General features: G+C 27.2%; 1 protein-coding gene across 2 annotated transcripts in view; it reads right to left on the bottom strand.

Annotated features, from left to right (window-relative positions):
• tkv (thickveins) overlaps positions 1-21,783 on the bottom strand; it is a 392,745-nt gene that overhangs the window by 63,449 nt on the left and 307,513 nt on the right. The window lies entirely within an intron of this gene.

Below are 21,783 nucleotides of genomic sequence, written 5' to 3'. Positions count from 1 at the left end.
TATGTTAATGTGTAAACTAACATACCTCCTACTCAAAGACTGTTAAGTTAATAGAGCTGTGTGAAATTTTATTATTTTCAAAATCATATAACTCCGATCTGAAATAAATTCTGAATATAAGCTAAACAGTTCTGAAATCACTGAAGTAATGGATATCCACCCTATTAGGCCAAGATCTAACACAATTCCAAATTTTACCAATTTTTTTCCAAAATTTAATTGTGTTCCTTTTAACCAAATGTGAAATTTGACTAATTTCAAAATTATATAACTCGGATCTGAAATAAACTCTGAATATAATCTAAACAGCTCTTAAATTTTACCTATTTTTTCCAAAATTTTATTGTGCCCCTTTTAACCAAATGTGAAATTTTACTATTTTCCAAATCGTATAACTCCGATCTGAAATAAATTCTGAATATAAGCTAAACAGTTCTGAAATCTCTGAAGTGATGGCTTTCCATCCTATTAGGACTAGATCTAGCACAATTCCAAATTTTACCCATTTTTTCCAAAATTTAATTGTGCACCTTTTAACCAAATGTGAAATTTTACTATTTTCGAAATCATATAACTCCGATCTGAAATAAATTATGAATATAAGCTAAACAGTTCTGAAATATCTGAAGTGATGGCTTTCCACTCTATTAGGCCAAGATCTAGCTCAATTCTAAATATGAGGAACTTTTTCCTAATTTACTTGTGCGCCAAATGTAAAATTTCACTATTTCAAAATCATATAGCTGCACTCAGAAATATAAACTGAATATAAACTGAACAGTTCTGAAATCCCTTAAGTCATAGCGTTCGACACTATTAGGACTGGCTCTAGCTGAATTCCAAATTTTCCCTTTTTTTATATGTTCCCCTGTTAACAAAGTGTAAAATTTCACTATTTTCAAAATCATATAACTCGGATCTGCAATAAATTCTAAATATAAGCTAAACAGTTCTGAAATCTCTGAAGTGATGGCTTTCCACCCTATTAGAACTAGATCTAGCACAATTCCAAATTTGACGAATTTTTTAGTCCTATCTCATTAAAATGTTTACCTCTAATAAAGTCTATTATTTAACAATGTAATTTATTGCCAGTAGCAAGTGCGGACACTAAAATCTTAATATTAAAATATTAATTGATCATGATCAAATCAACTACGTCAAACCTGACTACGTGATTTCTCTGAAAATCATTGAACTAAAATTTATACTTAATAATTGAATATAACATGTATCATTAATTTATTAATTTTATAAAGAACATTAAAAAATTCTTAGAAATTTAAATAAATATAGAATATAACAATATTTCTAAGAATTTCCAGCTTACAGCAAAATCTGTTTCAACAAATTAAGCCATTACGAGTAATTTCCCATTTTGACAGTGACAACACAACAAAACATATTGTCATTTAAAATTAATTGTTAACAACAAAATAACCATTTTAAACAATCAACAAAAAAAAAAATTGTTAAACTAAATAGTTTTGAATGTTGCTACGCTTAACCACTCACTCAGAGCTTTCTAAAGCCAAACACCACATCCGTTTCTATGGATTTTTATGATCAATTAAAACCAACATAATGTGAACCACAGAATGAACAAAATGAAAAGAAAAAAAAAAGAAAATTAAAACATAACATGAAAATGTTAAAGCATCAGTAGTAGTAGTAGTTGAAAACTTAAGTTAAAACAATTAATTTACAAAACAAATGATGGCTAAAAGTGTTTGTGGTTGGTGGGTAATTTGTTTTGCAGTTTATGGTTCACTACTGTTTTACTAAATGGAGTTACTAGCTGGGTTAGGTTAGCGAGTGAATTGTATATGGAGAGATGTGAACCATAAAAATGTGAATAAATTGTTAGCATGTATTGTTTTTCCATGTCTCTCTCTCTCCTCTAATGGGCTGCGTAATGGCGTTTGAAAATTGTCAGACAGTTTGGCGTTTGTTTGTTGTAAGTTGTAAGGAAAATTATTTAATTTTCTTACAGGTTTAATTACAAATTTTAACAAACGAGTTGAGGAAGTTGCTAAAGCACGCAATTTGTGATTGACAAGCTAATTTTATCAAATAGGGTTTCTATTTTAGTTTATTTCAAGATATTTAGGGGAGATAGTATTGCATAGTTTTTGAGATAAATGTAATTAAAAGGCTTTTTTTAAATTTTTAATTAACTAAGAATTAAATTGTTGAATCATATTAAAGTAATGAACATCAAGTACATACCACTATATAGTCATTATTTAGCCTTTCGGCTATGTTTAGATTTTTACCTCTTTCGTTTTTGGACCATTTAGGATATTTTTATTTAAATTCAGATAATGATTCTGAGACGTAGCTAAGAAGGCAAAAACGGACTTTCTACAATTTTTAAAAAGTCGACTGTTACAGATTTTTTAATAGTCAACTTTTATAAAGTTTTTAATAGTCTACTTATACATATATGTAAAATCGACTTCGATTTTGGAATAGTCGGCCTTTCGACTTTTTCAAACTTATAAAAAGTCGACCATTTGACTTTTTAAAGAGTAATTTTATTGATAAGAATTACCGTATAATGAACCGACATGGTAGTATTCTACAGTTGAATCAAAAAGTTGACTTTTCGACTTTTGCTAATTTATGAAAAGTCGTATTTTCGAGTATTTTTGATCGATTTTTTATCCTTTAGCCAGATTTATCGACTTCGATTTTTCAATAGTCGACTTTTCGACTTTTTCTATATTATAAAAAGCCAACCTTTTTACGTCTTTAAAAAAGCTTTTTATTCTATTTTAAGGTAAAAAATACATTGCTGCCAGATTTATTGATAAGAATTACCGTTAAATGAAAAATCATTCTAGGGCTCTATAGTTGAAACAAAAAGTCGAATTTTCCATTTTTATAAATGTTTGAGTAGTCAGTGGACTTGTGCTAACTTATAAAAACTCAAATGGTCAACTTTTTAGAAAAGTAATTAAACTTACTTACAAAAAGTCAACTTTTCGACTTTTGCTAATTTATGAAAAGTCGTCTTTTCGAGTATTTCTGATAGACTGTTGATACTTATACCAGATTTATTTAAATTTTTGCAATAAAAATAAAACGTATCAAGACTTCAAATTACATAGTTGAAACAAAAAGTCGACTTATCGACTTTTATTAATTTTGTAATAGTCGACTTTACGACTTTTGCTAATTTATGAAAGTCGACTTTTTATTTAATTTTGTTGATGGCATATTTGATATTTTTCGAGTTAACGTCTTCAAGTTGTCGATTGCTCGACTTTTTTCTGACTAAAAAGTAAATTTTGATTTTTCCGACCAAAAAGTCATTTGTTCGAAAGTCGATTTATAGATCTCTAATAGAGGCGCTAGGCTGTCCATAGTAAAAGTATTTTCAAGATTTTTTTCTGTTAGTGTACTTTTCGATATTTTTGCGACAACGTAATCGATGGTATGACTTTTTTCCCATCAAAAAGTCGATTTTGACTTTTCGACATTTTCCAACAGAGAGTTAGGTTGTTCAAAGTCGTTTTATAGAACACTAATTCAGGATGGTCGGAGTAGATTTTTTGAGAAAACATAGTCGATTGTTCGACAATTAGTTTTGACTTTTTTCATTGAAAATTAATTTATAGAATCCTACTACAGGTTGGGCCGAGTAGTGTTTCTTTTTGAATTTTTTTGAGTTATTTTCAAACTGATATCAGTCAATAATATCATACATCAGGGAAAGCATAACTCTATGACAGTGTAAAATCCCATCAAAAATTGCAAAAAACTTCATTACCAAGTAATGAGTTAAAATGAAACATAGAAACAACGTCACATTTTCATACACAATCTAACGATTTTCTCTATGTAAAGACATTTCTCTAATACATACTTTGTATTTTGCAAACATTGTATTTTTGCCTCAGACATTTCACCTGTTCTCAATTATGACTACAATTTTTAAAATCATCATATTTATTTAAAGAATATTACAAAATACAAAGCCCTAACATTGCAAAAAAAAAAATTTCATAATTTTACTCATTGTTCTAAAGACTCAAAATTTGTTCACACAAATTTCACATCACCCTCTCCCCCTCCTAACCTTTCACTCTTACATTTTGCCTCTAAAGTGAACTGAATTTATTATAATTTAGCTGTTTGTTTTTTTTCACATTATTAAAATTGTTCATTATTGTTTTTTTTTTCATTTAATTTTAATTAATGTTTTAGTTGTTGTTGCAATTTCGTTAAAAACCCACAGACAGTCTGACTACAACTACATATTTTTTTTGTATTATTTTGACTAGATTTTTACTAATAGAGAGTGAGTGTGAGTGTAGCGCTAAAATATGAATAGGAGGATCTCCTTATACGATTTATAAATGATGAATCAGTTGTTTGTCTATAAATCTCTCAAAAAAAAAAAAAACCATTTAAGGCCAGACAAACAGACATTAAGTTTTATAAATACATACAATAGACTATATAGACAATTATTTAATTTTATGAAGGAAAAATATTTTTAAAATAAATTTTGTGTTTTAAAATATTATCGCTTATGTGTGCCAAGTTATTTGGCGGATTTTTTCTAAATATATTTTTATTTTTGATGTAATTTTGAAAGGCAAATGAAAATTTAAAAGAATTATTTATATTGATAATAAATTTTGTTGAAATTTAAAAAGAAATATTGTGAATATATTTTTAAAGGAACAAAAAATATAGGGTAAAGTTAAAGAAAATTATAGATTTTTGGGGAGGTTGGTATTTATTTTCAAAATAGATTTCTGTATTATTTGTCAAACTCGCTTTGATACATATTTAGTTAAGAAGATAGAAAGAAATAGTTGAAACATAAATGTGGCTAAATTCATAAGCTTTCTTCCAAAAATGTCTTGATATTTTATGACTTTTCTTCACACACATTTAAATATTAAAATTTTGTGAGAACTATGAAATTTTCTTAATTTATAGTTAATCCTCGTAATTTGTAGTTAATGTTACTATATTTTCTTCAATAGGGCTTTTTTTATTTATCCTAATAAATTACGCTTCACTTTAGCACTGAAACCTTTGATCATTAAACCATAAATCCTTAAAAGCTGTCAACATCTAAAGAACTTGTTTTCCTCTAAAGCAAAACTTACTTTAACCCAGTGTAAAAAATAAAAATAAAAAGAAATGGTAACAAAGTTTTAGCATTGCTATGACATTTTCTTTATCCAAAACATGTGTTTTCCTTATTTAGAAAATCCATAAAAACATCAATTAATCTTTACAGGATGTGCACTACATTTAACAGCTCAACTACAAATAAGCAGCAGCAGTCAGCCAACCAAACAGCCACTACAGAGGAATAAAACCACAGCATCTATAACACAACTAAGAAGCAAAAAGCTTTAACTAACATTTCAAAAATTATATAAAAAATAAAATTTCATCAATGTTTTTTTCATAAATTCAATAACAATTATATATTTCATATTTTTCCTTATAATTTAATACTTCTTTCAAATTAAAAAAAATAGACTTAATTCTTTTTACATTTTAGCTGATGAGTTTTTTGCCAACATATGTGACATTTTGTATGCAATTGTCGTATGCAAAAAATAAAAATAAAATGTTGCAAACTCAAACACTAACCAGTAGTAGCTGTGGCCTGTAAATACATTTATTTATTTGTATATTTGTTTATTTATGGGCTTTAAAAGCAAATTATAAGCTTTTAAACAGCACCAACCAACAACCGCTGTTGCAGCAGCAACAAGAAGAGGAAAAACAAATACAGCAAAACTTATTTGTCACGAACAAGCAATGAACTCATAAACCAAACATTACAGATCAAACGTGTTTTATTATTATTATTTTATAGCAAACTACAGTCGGTTGCCTTAAAATTCGCTATTGAGATCTTTAGCAGCAAAATAATAAAAAAAATCGACAAAACTGTGGCAGTTTTAAACTGCCTAGACGAAAAACAGTCAGTTTTATTTTATGTACGCCTAATGCAGCATGACTGTAAATAATAAATGCAGTTGTTTCTTTTTATTTTTTTTGCCTCTGTATTGGTGTAGTTGAACCAATATTTACGCCTCTATTACTAAATTTGAAAAAGGTAATGAAAAGTAGAAGGTAATATTAGAGGAAATAGAGTTAAATAGTAGACGACTTGGTAAGTACTACTAACTACTTTGCAAGCATTAACTCATTAATTTGAAAGCACTATTAGTGGCTTTTTATGACCTCCTTGTTTCTTTTTAAATGTATTTAATGATTGTTATGAACTATTACTGCAATTTTGCAAAGAAAGAAATATAATTATTGAATTTTTAAAAATTTAGTTTTTCAACTTCCCCGCCAATTTTAGTTTTTTCAAAACTTAAAAAATCCATATCTTTGGTTGTTATTAATATGTTAGCAATTTAAGTTTTAATTATGATGATTATGAACTACCACTATAATTTTACGATGAAAAAAATATACTTTTTTAAATTTTTAAAAATTTTGGTTTTTTCAAAATTTAAAAATCCATATTTTGGGTTGTTAACAAAATTGTTAAAATTTTATGTTTGATTATGTCTGATATGAACTGTTACTGTAATTTTGCGTAGAAAAACATATAATTTTTTAATTTTTAAAAATTTTATTTTACAACTTCCCCGCCAATTTAGGTTTTTTCAAACTTTAAAAATCCATATCTTGGGTTGTTAACAAAATTATTGAAATTTAAGTTTTGATTATGACTATTATGAACTTTTACTATAATTTTAAAAATAAAAAAATATAATTTTTGAATTTTTAAAAATTTTGATTTTTAACTTCCCCTCCAATTTTGGTTATTTTCAATATTTAAAAATCAATATCTTGGGTTGTTAACAATATGGTGGGAAATTAAGTTTTGATTATGATTACTATAAACTATTACTAAAATTTTACAAAGAAAAAAATATAATTTTTGAATTTTTAAAAAATTCTGATTTTCCACATCCCCTCCAATTTAAAAATCCATATCTTGTGTTGTTAACAAAATTTTGGAAATTTTAATTATTGATTATGACTATTATGAACTATTACCAAATTTTGCTGTTATTTTAAAACCATATACATATATACCTGCTGTAGGGCACTTATCATTATTTCTTTTAAACTGTTTTAATTCAAAGGTGACATTTTTTTAAGTGATTGCTGATATTTATTTATTTATATATTTTTCTCTGCTTGTTTTTTCTTTATTTTTTTTTTTGTTTTTGCCAGTCAATTTATTCTGTTGTCTTGGGCTCAAACATATAAATCAGATCAAATCTATGGCACGTTTTATTTATATACAAAATATATTTTTTGTCAATATTTTTATGGTTGTTATTTTAAGAGCAAAAACAACAGCAACAACAACAAAGTTTATTGTAATCAAATGTGGGCTAAAGTTGGTCACCTTTTTTGCATTTTGCCTGATCTGGGTGTTTATGTGTAGCTGCATGCTGGTTGTCTTTTAAATGCAGTTGTAGCTTTTCCACAGAAATATAATAATGTTTCAAGACATAATTATCTTTAGCTAAAGATCTTTTAATAAGGTTTAAGAGTTTTCAAAGTTTATGGAAATGTTCTATAAAATCTTCATCAGAACATGCATACACCTAATGCAAATAAAGATGATCTTTAATATCAAAAATAACATTTTTGTTAACAAGCCAAGATATGGATTTTTGAATGTTGAAAATACCAAAATTGGCGGGGAAGTTGAATAACAAAATTTCGGATTATTTAAAATTTCTAGTTTTTTCTATATAAAATTATAGTAATAGTTCGTAATAGTTGTAATCAAAAATCAAATTTTAATAATTTTGTTAACAACTCAAGATATAAATTTTTTTAAGTTTCGAAAACCAAAATTGAACCAAAATTTCCAAATATTTAAAATTTCGAGTTTTTTCTATTTAAAATTACAGTAGTAGTTTATAGTAGTTATAAACAAGAATCAAATTTTAACAATTTTGTTAACAACGCAAGATATAGATTTTTTAAAGTTTGAAATAACCAAAATTGGCGGGGAAGTTGAAAATCAAAATTTTAAAAATTATAAAATAGTATTTGATAATAGTCATAATCAAAAAGAAAATTTTAACAATTCTGTTAACAACCGAAAATATGATTATATAAGGTTAAAAAAAAATTTAAGAAACATATTTATTTTTCTGTGTTTTTTCACAGTGTAATAATAGGAGAAATTTAAAAGTATTCAAGGCAAAAAATTGTTTTTCACTTTCAAACATAAACACATTTCTGATTATACATTTTCAGACAAACAAACCCGCATAATTTTATTTTATTAATAATTAAATGAATGTTATTTCAAATAAAAACATTTTTGGACTCTTTAAGATTTAGCAGACAATGTTAGCTAAATGAAATAAAGAAAGAAACAAATGGGGAAAAAAAGCAGCAGGAAAGCCACACGACTGGCGCGACAACACTTTTTTGTCTGTCAACTTTTGTTAAATGAATGCTGCTGCTCATGTCTGATTTAAGGACAAATTTTTCTACAAAACAAAAAAATTAAAATCTTTAAAAAATGACAAGGTTGCTGGTGTTTGTGTTAAAGAAGATGCTGGCTGCGGTATGGAAGTTGTATTGCGCCATCATCTTCATACATTGTTTCAACTTACGTTTTATTTATGGCGGATTTTTTTGGGTAGATTTTAACAAGAATTCTTTCATTTGCTGTTGAACAATTTGGTCTGCTGCAAAATGGTTTACAAGTCAAATTAAATTAAGAAATATTTGGAAAGAAAAGAAGGGGACACAAATTTTGCAGCTGTTAATGTAAATCACATAATATTTTCTGTTTGTTTCAAAAGCAAACATAAAATTTATTTAAAGAAATTAAACAAAATTTTCATTTAATTTATGTTAAATATAAATTTTATAAGCAACATCTCCCTATAATTGTTAAATTTGTTAAATATTATTTAAAAACCTACTAGAGACAACAAGAATGAAAAAAAAAACAAGATCGTGAATTTTTATTTGGCGTCATTGTGATTATTTGTTATTACAATAAATAATTACGTATGTACATTTATTTATCGTATCCTATACATACAACTTAACGTATATTATTTTACGATACAATTTACTGCACGTAGTCGTTGTTGTACCTACTGAATTGTAAAAAAAAACAACAAAAAAAAACAAAACCCAATCAAAAACAATTATCATTTTCTGATCATAGATCTCTATTTTATACTCTGTATAGCGTAACGACAACGACGACAATTGAAATTTAAACTGTCGTTTTGTCAGTAGAAGAGTTCGAAGCAGCATCAACAACAGCTTGTATTCTGATATATTGCTGTCAATCTTTAAGCTGATTCCCTATGATATATACACACAGTACAAATAAATTTATAAACGTTTTAACATACAATTGGGTGTATAAATATAAGGGGTATTCACTTATTGTAAGATCTAGCTTAGCACTGAACTGTTACTGAAATATTGTTATGTAAAACTATAGAGAATTAAGTCATTTTGTTTTATGCTATGAAGTGCATACCCCTGCTATAAATACAAATAATAAATGTTTATTTTGCTAAGATCATGATCATCTCGAAAACAATAATAATAATACTGATGATGATGATGACGATGATGATATGCGAATAATAAATAAATAAAAAATCAACAAAATACTTACATACAAGCTTAAAAAACCTCACAGATAGCTATAGCTAAACTGACGGACAGACAGACATTCAACAAAAATTTCAAACAAAACAACACACACTCACGGTTATAGCAGTCTGTTAGAGACTAAAAGATACCCAAGTACTTATGATTTTTCAAATGTTTGAATAAAAATTTCTGCACAATTATTGTATAAATTTAAGTTTCAATTGCGGGATCATAATAATAATATCTGTCTTTATATAAATAAGGCGCTCTATAACAGACTTTTCTAACAGTCTGTCCCAATGCCTAACTATTTGTGTGCTGCTTATGTATAGTTTATTTTAATTGCTTGGCACAAAAAAACTAAACATTTGACTATTTTTGTGTTTTTTTTTGTTCAGCTTTAAAATAATAAATGCAAAAACAAAACAAAAAGTAAGTAAAGTAGCATAAATATGGTAATAATAACCATAAAATAGCAAAGACAACAAACTCATAAAAATCTATACACTTTACCAACTCTTATAAGACTTGCTATCTTATAGTTTTATTTTTTGTCCATATTTATAGCTACAAATAGTTTTGTTTTTGCTATGCTGTTGTTTTGTGGCACACTTTTCAATTTATGTAATGATTTTTAATGTAAACATCAGCCATTATTTTTTTTTTCTTAATAGTGTTTATGAAAAAATCTTGAAGTATGATGATATTTTTATTATTAAAACAGCAACAAGAAAAACTAAACACAAATATCAATTACTTAAAGTAGTAAAAAAAAATGTTTGTACGAAAAAGGAAAATGACAAAAATTATTTAAATAATTGAAATTTAAAAAATGTTTTATTGAAATTGTCTACTTAATTGAATAAATTTTGTTCTTTATAGCGCTAAAATTTACATTATTTTAGTAAATTTTAAAAATTTTTCAATTTACAAAACAGAAATTTTAAAATTTTAAACAAAATTAAGGATTCTTTATGGTATTAATTTAAATTTAAACTATTTTGTTTAAAGCCAAGGTTATAAGTTTAAAGTTTGAAAAAAAACAAAATTGGTGGGGAAGTTGAAAATTAAAATTTTAAATATTTAAAAATTCGACTTTTCTTCATCTTAAAATTATAGTAGTAATTCATAATAGTGATAATCAAAAAAAATAATAATAAGAATTTTGTTTACAACAAGATATGGATTTTCTAAGTTTTCAAAAAACCAAAATTGGCGGGGAAGTTGAAAATAAAAATGTAAAAAATTCTACTTTTTTTCTTCTTAAAATTATAGCACTAATTCATAATAGTGATAATCAAAAATAAAATTTTAAATATTTTATTAACAACCCAAGATATGGATTTTCAAATTTTGAAAATGAAAATTTTAAAAATTAGAAAATTATACTTTTCTTCGTCTTAAAATTATAGTAATAATTTATAATAGTGATAATCAAAAATAAAATTTGAACAAATTTCTATACAATCCAATATATGGATTTTCTAAGTTTTCAAAAAAACCAAAATTGGTTGGGAAGTTGAAAATAAAAATTTAAAAATTCGAATTTTCTTCATTTTGAAATTATAGTAGTAATACATAACAGTGATAATCAAAAATAAAATTTTAAAAATTTTGCGTACAACCAAAGATATGGATTTTCAAAGTTTTCAAAAAACCAAAATTGGTGGGGAAGTCGAAATTTTAAAAAATTTAAAAATTAAAATTTTTCTTTTCTCAAATTAAAGTAGTGATTTATAATATTCATAATCAGATAGAATATTTAAAAAAAATTATTTAGAAGAGAAGTTATCGATTTTATAAGTTTGAAAAAAACAAAATTGGCGGGGAAGTTGGGTTCAAATAATTCTATAAATTCTTATAAATGATATTAGTATCATTTAGTTTCATGATTTGAATGTTCCTAATTAGTAATATCTCCTCCAAATACGCATCATACTTAACATCACGATAGTTTGGTAAATAAAAACCGCGAAACGATAAGTTACCGGCATACATTCTTTAAAATATAGATTGTTTCTGTTATAAATTTATGTGAAATGTTATTAATGAACTTTAATTGCATTCAAAATTATAAATTAAACTTACTTTAATAGTTGTTTTGTGTATAATACAAGAAGTAAAAAACGACTTACCTAAAAAGAGAGAAAAATAAAATTTAATTAAAAAAATTTAATATAAATAAAATAAAAAAATTTCTTTCATAAGTCTTAAATACAAAATATATCTGTAAGTACAAGAACCAAAATGAATGAAAAGGAATTGATCGATTACTAATTCCTGAAATGTCCAGTTTTCAGTATAATATTCGGTAGGGCTAATAAATTTATTATACTAAAGATTATAAAAAATTCATTTAACATTATAGAACCTTAATGAAATCTTATTTAATCAAGCCAGCCAAAAATGCAATTTTATTCATTCTAGCTAATTATTTTAAATTAAACGAAATATTCATTTGAATTTATTAAAAATTTATAACGAACCCCCTAAGCAAAACATACAAATAAAATTGCGAATTAAGCAACCAACCCCAAACAATATTTTTGTGTGTCTTTATATACAACTGCAATTAATTAAGCAAAATTTTTGTTTTTTTTTAAACATTTGTTTCCCCAATTTTTGTTGGTGTGTTTGGTAATTTTTGGCGAAAATGATAAATTAAAATTTTATTTAAATTTATTACGTTTCAACACAAGAGCAACTAAAAAAATAAAACATGATGATGATAATAATAAAAAAGAAACTATTTTTTAAAAGCGTAATTTATCAAGATCAAAAGAAATTTTGTTTGATAAAATGAAAAACATATTTTTTTACTTCTGTGTAAAAAAAATTGAAAAAAAGAGAAAATAATAAAAATATCATATATACACATGTTTTAAATTAATGATTAAAACGTGTCCAAAGACTTAACAAATTGAAATGGCTGCAGGAATGAAGTAAAAAAGAAAAAAATAATGACACATAGTGGAACAGAGAAAGAAATGCATTACCAGTTAGTTAGTTGTTGCTGGAAAGGGAAGTCTATGCAATAAAATCATTAATTAAAATTTAATAATGCTTAAATAGTTCAATATAAAAGCTTTGAAATGAAACAAGCTTTCAAACATGTTTAAAATAGACTCTAAACTTTAGACAAAACTTGGAAAAAAAAACTATAGATTTCTGTTTATAAAAACTTTTAAATAAAACAAGCTTAAACATGTTTTAAAAATACTTTAAACTTTAGAAAAAAAATTAAACAAAGCTTTTAGCTTTAGAATCTAGTAATTTTGAGCAAATTTCAAGCAATAATTTGGAAACTCTTGAATTTCTGAAAAATTTTGATATCAAAAAATATTGATTTTATTTTGTTGTGTTTGATTACAAACACCATAGAGAAATGAAATAAAAACGAAAAATAATAATTTTATTGACAAATTGATAAGATTACATTGGCACACAACAACCCAACTGCGCTCTATATACATTCAGTTTTAAGTGTAACAGACGACAGACAGCTGGGATGATTGGCTGGCTGAATGGGACAAAACAGGCGGTTTGAGGTACTAACTGACAGGCATATGCGTTTTGTTTCGTTATCAATATATATTTTAGTTGTTGTTCTTTTTTATAAATAAATACACCATATTTTGGTTTTTGTTTATTTCGTGGAATTATATGATTGATAAAAATGTATTTTTATACTAGAATTTTTTTATGGTTTTGTTATGATTTTTGTTTTTTAATCAAATTTGTGTTTTAAAATAAAAGTGACAACAGCAACAGCTTAACAATTTTCAAAAGAACAAAAATGTCGCAATTTTATTTCAATTTTATTGGTGACAATTGTTTGATATTTGTAGGAAAATTAAAAAAATATTTACTAGAATGAGTTACTTTTGTGATATTCAGAAAGTGACAGGTGTCACATATTGTTACTAGTTAAGTTTATGTGGACAACATAAACCTGTTAAGTTTAGGTGACACTGTCTAAACTGATCTTTTAACATTCAAATCAAAAGAGTACTCATAGGAAACTTAAGCAAACAAACCTTCAATAAACATTATCTTTAAGGAGGAATAAATCTAAGATTTTATGTTTGAAAATAATTTTATTCTTTTCCATCATTATCCCCTTTAATATTTTTTTATCTTCATATATCGTGATCTTGAAATTCATTATTTTTTTATAAATGAAAAAAAAAACACTTATTGTGCCAACCATGACCATACAAAATATGATTAAATTTAATATTTTTATTCTATCTTTTTTATTCTTTATATTTTTCATTATCAACTACTAAAAATCTTTCAAATCATAATCGTTTTAATGAAAAAAATAAATTTAGTTTTGTTTTGTATATTGCATAAAATCGATTTGAAACACTCAAATCTCAATCTGAAGCATGAAGAGAAAAATAATAATGAATAAAAATAAAAGAAACAAATCTTAAACAAAAAACTCGATTGTATGATTTGTTTTCTTCGGTGTTTTGTTGTTTTATCAAATGATATGCTTAAAAATCGATTAAATTGGCTACACCTATTGTTAGAAATGAAATGAAAGACAGACATAAGTAAGAAAATTTAAATCTTATTAAACCATGAACTTTTTAATGTGATGCTGTGATGTCATAGAGTGTTTGGAAGGGGAGAGATAAAAGAATAAGTTTGAAACATAGAACTTTGAAATGCTTGTATTATTTAAAAATCTATGTAACTGATTCTGAAACATGAAAAAAAAATAATATTTGATGTTCGAAAATAAATATTTCGAGTGTTGCTTCTTTGAGCCAACTTGTGAGAACTTCAATTATGTTGTGAAATAAAATCTGGTGATGTGGATGACTTATTACCGTGAAGTTCTTGGATATATTTGAATATATCTTCAAGAAACATTTCGTATATAAAACAAAGAAACATAAACGCATCAAAGTTGTTTAAACTTCATAATTTGTTAAGTTCGAAAATAAAAAGAATATCAGGGCTGTTCCATATTTCTCTTAAAATGTTACTTCTCTGAGCCTTCATGATTGGTGCTTATTTTGTTGTTACTTATTATTTCTACGAGAATTCACGGTAAACAAAAATTTAATTTTCTAATTTTGTTTTTGTTACAACATGTAGATCTAAAATTGTTTAATACTTTGCGGTTTAGTGGTCACTTTTCTAACCACCTATTCTATAGTCTTTAAAATACATCGTTTATGTATTTTTTTTGCAAATTTAAAGATATTTTAAATTGCAGTTTTTCTAAGAGACTTCACCGCATTCAATAAAAAAAGCACAGAGTGTTTATTGTTCATCGAATTCAGTGTTACTCTACTATTTATACGCTACGAAAATTTGTATCATAATTATTTTTATTGCCAACCGCCATGGTGGTTAATAAACTAACCACCCCATACCATAAAAACCTTGGAATGGGGTGTTTTTTATCTAAGTAAAACCTGCAGCGAGCTAGAGTTATCTACACCACATATCGCTATTCGTGATGAGTGAAAACTCTCGGTTTACAGTAGTCGATATTTCTATGTGTAGCCTCATAGTTCCATGATCCTAGAGTGCACAGAGTCTTTACCAGACCACAAGCTTCCAGCGTTTAGCCTCATCACTGACAATTGTATTGCCATAAAATCCACCGGCAGCCAGTTTAGATATTGTGAAACCAGGAAAGTTTCGTGTCCTGAATAATAGGTAAAGAGTTGATCATTTTATTTCCTCGAAACTGAATGGAATGTTTTCAATCTTATAACTCCTTGTGAAAAGTATCACCTGAGTTTTCAAGTGATTTACACCAAGTCCACAAGAAACAATCCATCCACTTCAAGCTATTGTATTCAGCAATTGAATATCAATACTGCTTCATCGTTCGTATATGCGACAGTTTTAATCCTGTTTTCCAACTCAACCAATAGGATGTTGTTCCACGAAAGTGGAAATAATACTCCTCCATGAAGAGCTGTTACCACAGATCTGACCTTATTAAAGTAGTGATGTGATTTAGAAATGAGATCATGTGGTAAAGTCATTCTCAAATGAATACCAATGATCACTTCCAAGGTCTTTGGTAGAAAGGATTCAAGACTGATAATCTGTAGTCCATTGGTTTAGTGTGTGATGCTTCAACCCCTTTTGGTATAAAGACAGTATTAGAATATGTGGGGGATATCATGTCAAGTCTCTGAAGACCATCTGGTTAAAAATTGGACACGACTCGATCTGTGCGGTAACAGTGGGTACTAAACCATCCCTACATCAGCTCAAATGTATCGGAACTTCACTACTCCTTTGAAGTTTCATCTATTTGTCAGCTATATTTATGCGGAATCCTGTAATCGCGGAATAGATGATATCTCTGTGAACTTCATCTCGCTCATATAAAGATCTTTACGGACAGGTGTTTAGGGTGACTCCAACTGTATGATGTCATCGTTAGGATGACTTCTCAGATAACATTAGATAAGAATCAGATACGTCAATTTGACATTGTGTTCCGTGATCGGACGATTTGACAATTTTTAGGCAGCCGGTGACATTGTTTCGATCATATTATCTCTAAGTATCACTCAAAGAAGGTGATCATGCAGCTTAATTAACCACTGACAAACCATGAACCGAGTACTCGAGAACATGGCTTCTACTTCTTAATTTGTGCTGGATTGCAGGCTCACTAAGGCCATAACTAAAATTTATGTGACCGCGGAATGGATGATATCTCTGTGAACGGAATTTCGCTCATATAAAGATCTCTACGGATATGGCTCTGGGTTGACTCCATAGTTAGGATCACTTCTCAGATGACATTCCAGAAGAAAAAGATACGTGTTCCGTGATCGGACAATTTGCTGGCTGGCTGGCTGTGACACTGTTTCCATCATATTTTCTCTGGGTATTACTCAAATCAGTACTCGAGATCATTGTTTCTACTTCTCAATATGTGCGTGATTGCAGGCTGTCAAAGGCAATAACTAAAATTTAACGTTGTTCCAATAAAACTTTGGCAAATTGGACGTCAGTTTCCATGAAGCAGGCGATCATTGGTTAGAAACAGGCAGGCGATCATTTGTTTCAAAACAGATCCTTATTATTCCGAGTTTAAATATTTGAATCCTTTAGAACTCTATCCTTTCTTTAATCTTTAAACATACTTTAAAAACTCTCCATTAATTTCCCATAAATTTCCTTAATTTTCTCCAAAAACCTCTTCAACTACTTGAAAATGTGTCAATACAAACTCGTACTTAAAGACAGTTTCCACTTTAATGCAATTAATATGTTTCCCTATGCTCAAAAAACAATCCATTAATTAAAAAAATTATTATTATTATTACAACTATTTTAAATCCATTTTCAGTGGAAAGAAATGTTTTTTCTAAAAGATTTATTAAAAATGCATTAATGATGATTTTGTAAAGATTTTTTTTCTCTTCTCTTAAAACACAAAGTGATTTGTATGCAGCTCAGGTTACAACAAAAGTACCATGTAAAAGTTGAAAAAATAAAAACAAGAAAATATATAGGAATTGTTGTAAGTGAATGTAGTTACAGAGATACTTTACTATAGCAATACGTAGTAATAAATGTATGGGATATTTAAGTCCGTCTGTGGGTCTCTGTTTGAATGTTTAAAAATATGTAAGAAAGAGTACCAAGTTGTGTATTGTTTCAAGTACTTGGAGCTGTCATTTTAAAAATAATGTTTTATATCCTGTGCGTTTGTATTCATTCCAGCTATTGGGAATTTCTTTTTTTGTTAAAATTTTGTAGCATGAATTTTTTTTTTTTCGTTTGATTTTGGAAACATGTTTCTCATGTCAGACATGTGTTTGAAAATGGGCTGTGTGTTGTTTGGAAATAAGAAAAACCCAGTTGTCATTTTAATAAAAATTGTTGACATTTCTTTTTAGTGAAAGACAGGTAAAAACCGCTTTGATGGTTAGGTGGGAATTTTGTGTTAAAGGAAATTTCGAAAAACTATGTAATTCAAATGAATTAAGACTTTTTAATAGTTAAAATTGTCTAAGAAATAAATTAAATGTTCAAAAATATTTCTAATTCAAATCTTGGAGACTTAAATGTTTTTTTTTTATTCTCTATATAGTGTGAACGCGTCTGTCTCACTTTTAAGCCTTCAAACATTTCTAATAAAAATTTCAAATTCTATCGTTCCAAATCTCAAATTATTCCAACAATTTCAAATGAAAAGGTGTGTTTTGCTACAATAAGACACAAAAACACCAAAAAAAAAACTCTAAAGAATTTAAAACACAAAGAAGAACTGGCAAACAAAAATCGCCACAGGCAGTCTTTGAAAACAATAAACGGTCACAGCACCAAAAAAAAACGCTCTAAACAAAATCACCTCAATTCGGTGTTGGACTTCATATAAAGGTTACAAAAATTTAAACACCTTTTGGCTAAAAACCTTAATTCACTCTCTTGGTTGCTGGTGTTATTGTTTTATTAGGCTAATAATTCAAAATTAGAAACACTTTTTTGGAAAAAAAATTAAAAAAATAAGAAAACAAATCTGATAGTTGCAAACTGGTTTCACTGTGTTCCACATTAATCCTAAAAATAATTTCAAAAATGTTTAAGAAACCTGGTCAAATTTCTATAAAGCAATTGTTTCCATAAACAAAGGTGTTTCTGGAAATGGTTTTTAACTGACGTAATCAATTTTAAGCATAAAATGTTGCAGAAATGTTTTCTTTAAACCAAAACAAAAAAACGAAGATTGATTTTTAAACAAATTGCTGTTTTTGTTATTTAATTTAAATTCCAAGAATTGCTTAAGTTAAGATTTATTTGAAACACGACTGTTGGATTTAAAAGTGTTACGAAAATATGTTTATGATCATTGTTTTTTTTTAATTTAAAGAGAAATGTCAAGTTGAATTAAACCACATAAATCTTAAAGGAGTATTTTAATTAAAGATCTTCAAGATCACATATATTAAATTAAGATTATCTAAAAGGTAACTTATAAAAGTTGGAAGATCTTTAAGTTTCTTTAAATAAAATAAGTAGCCAAACGAAATATAGATATGTGGTCCTTCAACTGTTGCTACAACGATTTCAAATACTCGAAATGAGGGTTTGCATAAGGATTTTTATAACTGAAAGTAAGCCTTCTAAGCTACAAGTCAAAAAGATCATTTTGGATGAAGAGTTAATTGATTACTACACAACTAACTAACATCGCTGTTGACCAATCAAATCTGATATCTGCATTACTTTTTTTGATATTCCTGAGTGTCAATTGCGTACCAGTTCCGTGACTATGTTGTGTTTCCTGATCTCTTATAGAGTGTCTCAAATCCGTCATTTTACCACCTCCTAGGCAACAATATGTTAAAATAAGTAAGGGAGCTATATTCGGCGGTGCCGAATTTTATATAACCTTCACCAAATTATTCTTTAAAATAAAAATTTTAAATATTTTTAGGTACCACAGAATTTACAATTTTTATTTAATTTTTTTAATTTTCAAGTGAAAAAAATTTTATGGAAATTTTTTTTTTTAAATTTTTCAAAATTTTTTTACAAATTTATTATTGAAACTAATTTTATGATAAACAAATTTTTTTGGTGAAAAAAATTAATTTTCAATTGAAAAAATTTTATACAAAAAATTTTTTTTTAAATTTTTCAAATTTTTTTAATTAAAAAAATTTTATAATAAAAAATTTTTTTTTGGTTAAAAAAAATCCGGTTAAAAAATATTTTTCCCGATTTTGACCCTTTAATGCCCGACTTACTATTGCGTTACATGCGTCTGGTTTTTTCTTTATTTCTCAGCCATTTGTGGGCCGATTTTCTCGATTTTAAATAGCAGCCAAACCGGGTCTATAGCGGTTATATTGATTTATGAATCATATTTGTAAGTTATTTGTAGGCTACGGAAAGTTGATTTCAACATACTGACGGACATGGCTATATCGACTCCGCTATCTACAACAATCATGGAAGTATAATCTTTTGGATATGGAGGTTAAAACCTCCATATCCAATGCGTTAAAGACAAAACAACAGTCGAAACATGCAGATCGGTGACAATATCGATGGCGATAGATTTTGTTGAGACTTTTAGCCAAAATAATCAAAGAAGAATTTCATTCCAACATATTGGATCGTATTGAAAGAAAAAGAAGGTATATTTCCATAAAAAAAGAGCATCTTTAAAAAGGATCATGTTTTTGACGAATCAAGGAATCAAGAATCAATTTGGAAGGGCGAAACAAACTCTAGTAAAATGTTAAAACAACAAAGTATTTGGGTTGGGTGTCATAGATTTGCAACGATCACAAAATATCTATATACTGATCGGTATAGGAAGCTGCTGAAACAGTAATTATAGCTATTGAACGAATCAAAATTTGGTAATGAGAATATTTTTATTAAAAGAAGTGAGTGAACGTTTGCAAAAACTATATGGAAATGGGAGAAAATGCAGATAAGTCTCAGGATTTATTCATGATGGTTGGCAAAATGATCAAGGAAGGAAATTGAAGAAAAGAAACTTATCCATCCATTAAAAGAAAGCATTGCTAAGATGTTTTTGACAAATTACTGAATGGTTTTATTTGGAAGGATTAAAAAACTTTAGTAATAAATAAAAATTACAATTTAAGTTGGATATCATAATGGGAATAAGCAATAAACAAGAGATCTAGATATATGCTGATCGATACGATCGATTGGGTATCTGCTGAGAACGCTTTTAGTAAAAGGAGGGTGCATTTGAAAAGACTAGGAAATGTGAGAAAATATAAAGCAGTGTCAGCAGAGATTAGAGATGTATTAGAAACAAATTCAGTCAAATTATTGAATTTTATCAGGCAAAAGTATACAAATAAATGTATTCTGAAACTCACAATCAGCCCAATTATGAATAAAAAATCCGAGGGAGTATTTTTCCTTTTTCCTATTCAAATTCAGTGTTGAAAATGGGGAAAGGGAGAAGACTTCCACGGATTTTTAATTCCTAATTGGGCTGAATAGTTTCATTGCAAGTGCTTTATTTGGACTATAAATTACTACCACATAGATATTTTACCTAACATTTCGAAGAAATCTTAAGATAAGCTTTTATATACAACTTTCCAAATACAAGAAATGCCGGGCAGAAAAATGTTTTGATGAAATACTAAGAATCTGTCCGAAAGCGTTGAGTATTTTAGGAAGCATGACTACTATAGTTCAAACAGTATGAGTGGAAACATTGTGTAGAGCAAGAAAAGGATTATATTTAATATCACAAATGTTTATCTTCAATTGAATCAAGCAACTAATTATTGATTTGAAGTAATTCAAGAAGAACTTCTTAACAACCTAAAAATTACTTTTACAAAATTGATATTTTTTCCAATGAAAGTTATCCATTTGAAAAATATAAAGCGCTGTCACTTGACTTCTTTCTGCACTAAACACAGATTTCTCAGCTTTACTGCAACATAATAGGGGACAGTATTTTTTTTTTGCATTAAACGGTGCATTTACCTTTACAAAACAGTAATCAACCAATAACTCAATTTTGGATTTTTTGTTGCTTGACTGGTTTTTGAAATAAACGATTCAATTGGTATTAAAGAGATCTTTAATATATAATTTATTTAATAATGACAGGCTGGAAAAATCTGTGGCTCAAATACTGAGATTATGTACGAAAAGTTAAGGGAATATGAAAGAACATGACCGGAAAGAGCTAGAAGGGGCTTATATTTAAATTAACAAATTTTTATCTCAACCTAGAAATCTATAATTCCTTCAATTATTTTTAACTTAGCCAAACTACCTTAGAATCCTTTCTATATTTGCCAAGATTTTAATGATAACACTTTGAATGGCTCTAGTACAAAAAAAAATATAAAATGCACTGTCTTTACTTTTTACACATAAATTACAATCTAATGATTTTCTTTTTGTATTCCTTGCTTATAATGGCAAACAAATCTTGTCTAAGCATTTTTGCCTAAATCTAAATCTAGTCTTTAACTTAATCTCTAGTATTGTACATTTTTAATCTCTTGGCTTAAGCATTGTACCTTTATTGAACAACCAGAGAACAAGCTTAAAAATAAATTATTAATATTAAACACAGAACATACAAAAAAAAATAAATAAAAGAAAACTAAAAGA

Source organism: Calliphora vicina, chromosome 2 (genome assembly GCF_958450345.1).
Source record: "Calliphora vicina chromosome 2, idCalVici1.1, whole genome shotgun sequence".
NCBI classification, from domain to species: Eukaryota; Metazoa; Arthropoda; class Insecta; order Diptera; family Calliphoridae; genus Calliphora; species Calliphora vicina.
Note: the sequence above shows the minus strand (reverse complement) of the source record. Positions and strands in the feature narration are given on the sequence as shown.